Raw genomic sequence first — 3,291 nt, 5'->3', positions numbered from 1 at the left:
ATCTCCTTTAGGATGGGCTGGTTGGATCTCCTTGCAGTCCAAGGGACTCTCAAGAGTCTTCTCCAACACCACACTTCAAAAGCATCAATTCTTCAGCACTCAGCTTTCTTCACAGTCCAACTCTCACATCCATACATGACCACTGGAAAAACCATAGCCTTGACTAGTCAGACCTTTGTTGGCAAAGTAATGTCTCTGCTTTTTATTATGCTATCTAGGTTGGTCATAACTTTCCTTCCATATTGAAGGTTAGTTGATTTATAATGTCATGTTGGTTTCAGGTGTACAGCAAAGTGATTCAGTTGTGTGTGTGTGTGTGTGTGTGTGTGTGTATTCTTTTTCAGACTCTTTTCTTATATAGGTTATTACAGAACATTGAGTAGAGTTCCCTCTATTATACAGTAAATCCTTGTTGCTTATCTATTTTATATATGCGTGTGTGCTCAGTCAGTCAATCACGTCCAACTCTTTGTGACCTCGTGGGCTGTAGCCCACCAGGCTCCTCCGTCCATGGAATTTTCCAGGCAAGAATACTGGAGTGGGTTGCCATTTCCTATTCCAAGGGATCTTCCTGACCCAAGGATCAAACACGTGTTTCTTGAGTCTCCTGCTTGGCAGGCAGATTCTTTACCACTGTACCACCTGCTGTTGTTCAGTCACTCAGTCGTGTCTGACTCTTCGCGACCCCATGGGCTGCAGCACGCCAGGCTTCCCTGTCCTTCACCATCTCCCAGAGCTTGCTCAAACTCATGTTCATTGAGTCAGTGATGCCATCCAACCATCTTATCCTCTGTCATCCCCTTCTCCTCCTGCCTTCAATCTTTCCCAGCATCAGGGTCTTTTCTAATGACTCGGCTCTTTCACATCAGGTGGCCAAAGTATCGCACTACCTGGGAAGCCCCAATATATATATATATAGAGAGAGAGAGTGAGTAGATAAATATATATACTACTATATATTATATAGAGTAGATAAATATATATACTACTATATATTATATACAGTAGATAAATATATATACGACTATATATTATATACAGTAGATAAATATATATACTACTATATATTATATACAGTAGAAACACTCGTTAATCCCAAATTCCTAATCTATCTCTTCCCCATACCTTTCCCCTTTGGTAACCGTAAGTTTGTTTTCTATGTCTGTGAGTCTGTTTCTGCGTTGTAAATAACTTCATTTGTATAATTTTTTTTAGATTCCACATATAACTGATATCATGTGACATTTGTCTTTGACTTACTTCACTAAGTATAATATTCTTTACGTCCATCCATGTTGCTGCAGATGGCAATATTTCATCCTTTTTTTATGGCTGAGTAATAGCCCATTTATACATATATATACCACATCTTCTTATGTCAATCATCTGTTGATGAGTAATTACAAGTTTCTTGATTGCATTCCCATGAGCTCTCTTTTTCCTTAATGAGAGCTGCATTGTTTTAATTATTGTAGTTTTATAATACATTTTGTTATCCAGTAGGGCAAGTGCCCCCTTTAACTTTTTTCAAAAATTTTTAGATCTGTTTGTGGGAGGTTCTTGGTGATTGATGGATTTCATCAATTTAAAAAAAGTGAAATTTAGTATTTGAGAAAGTTAGGGTTTTTTAAAAAATTTTACTGACATATAGTTGATTTGCAATGTTGCATTAAATTTCTGTTGTAAAAAGTTGACTTTTCAAACAAGTGAAAAAGAGGGGCTATGATTTAATGATATTCAAGGTAAAGTAGATGCCAACCTCATGATATTCTCAAAAATAAATTCCAGGTGGCTCAGTAATATAAATGTAAAAATAAAATTATGAAAGTACCAAAGAAATGTAGCAAAATGTTATTTCAATCCCTCGATAGAGGAGGAGGGTCCAAGATTAATTTAAAAAAAAAAATTGGGAGCCACAAAAGAAAAAGGCCAAAGGAAAAGCCAAAAGGAAAAAAGTGAACACAAATAGGTTAAAGTCCAGTTCAACCAAAGATATCATAAAAGATAGAACAGATTTCCAATTCTGGGCATGATGTAGTTACTGGACTAGCCATTCTGCTGTAAGCAACCAGAAAACTGGACAAAACGCATGAACACTATTGTTTTCAGACATTGGATAACAAGCAGAGCGAAACTGGCATCTGATTGACTGAGCCCACAACCCTCCTGGGTTTCTTCCTGGAGGATATTTCCAGACCCCTGGGCAGAGGTGGAGGGTCCACACAGGGTGTGGCAGTCGCACTAGGCTGAGGAAGAAAGATGTAAGTTTGGGGAGACTGAACTGACATTCTAGCATTTGGGAGCAGAGTATAAAGTAATGCAGAGAAAGAACTCTATGAAGTGTCCTGGCAGGCTCCAGGAAAGCCCTGGTTTGGGCCTGGGACTGGAGGTGGAGTGACCCCCCTGGGAATAGAAGGAGTGTGTCTGGGGCTTTTTGGGGCCTGTGTGCAGGAAGGAGAGAAAGTCAGTGGGGCTCAGGTCGCCCAGGAGCTTACCCACAAAGAAGAGAGCCACAAGACGGGAGACCATGAAGACACCCAAAAAGGCCAGAGTATAAAGTAATGCAGAGTAATGCAGAGAAAGAACTCTAGAAATGTGTCTCAGATTCCCTGGCCATGTCAAGGATAGGACCCCAGTATTTGAGGCAAAATATTTGCTCTAGAAATTCTCATTCTAAGTTGAGCTGGCAGAAAGCTGAGTCCCTGGAAGGGTGAATGGGGGCAAGAAAAGTCAGAGAAACGTCCCTGAGAATTAACAGTCTGAACACAAGTAAAGTCAGCCACCCGGGAGAAATGAGTTTGGGGAGTGACTTTAAAGGGCTTGGAAAATTCCAGCTCCAGCCCCGTCTCCAGCAAAGAAAGTGCCAGGAACACCTGGGCGGCTGTGACTTCTGGGAGCATATGCTGCTGCCCAGTCATCGTAGTTCATGGTAAACCTCTGCTTTTTGCAACACATCAACTGAAAGGGCCTAGCTATAAAGCCCTTAAAGACGTCCTTATCTCAGAACAGAAGGGACCCTGAGGGAAGGAGAACCAAAGCAGGGAGAAGTGAGCCTGGTGGCTGTCGCAGAGACAAGTCCAAACTTTGGTTCATCAGAGTATTTATTGAGGAGCTGCCTCTGACAGGCCTGCGCTGGTTGCCGAGGGGACATACAGAAACAAGTCTCTTTTTCTTCCTTGAGAAGCTGCTGGTCATGCTGGGTCACGTGATGTGAACATGTTCGAAAGATTTATTTCGAAAGGACAGGTCAGGAAAAGCAAAGGCTGAATGAAGGCCCCAGCGAACCAGTTG

General features: G+C 41.4%; 1 protein-coding gene across 1 annotated transcript in view; it reads right to left on the bottom strand.

Moving 5' to 3' along the window:
• Positions 1-3,047: 3,047 nt before the first annotated feature.
• The window catches only part of CLEC4F (C-type lectin domain family 4, member F), a 12,189-nt gene continuing 11,945 nt past the window's right edge, over positions 3,048-3,291 (bottom strand). Inside the window, exon 8 of the mRNA XM_010829796.1 lies at positions 3,048-3,290. The gene's annotated coding sequence lies outside the window, so the exon portion shown is untranslated. The remainder of the gene's footprint in view (position 3,291) is intronic.

This window comes from Bison bison, unplaced genomic scaffold, assembly GCF_000754665.1.
Source record: "Bison bison bison isolate TAMUID 2011002044 unplaced genomic scaffold, Bison_UMD1.0 scf7180017864508, whole genome shotgun sequence".
Classification (NCBI taxonomy): domain Eukaryota; kingdom Metazoa; phylum Chordata; class Mammalia; order Artiodactyla; family Bovidae; genus Bison; species Bison bison.
The sequence above is the reverse complement of the archived record's forward strand: the minus strand, read 5'-3'. Positions and strand labels throughout refer to the sequence as shown.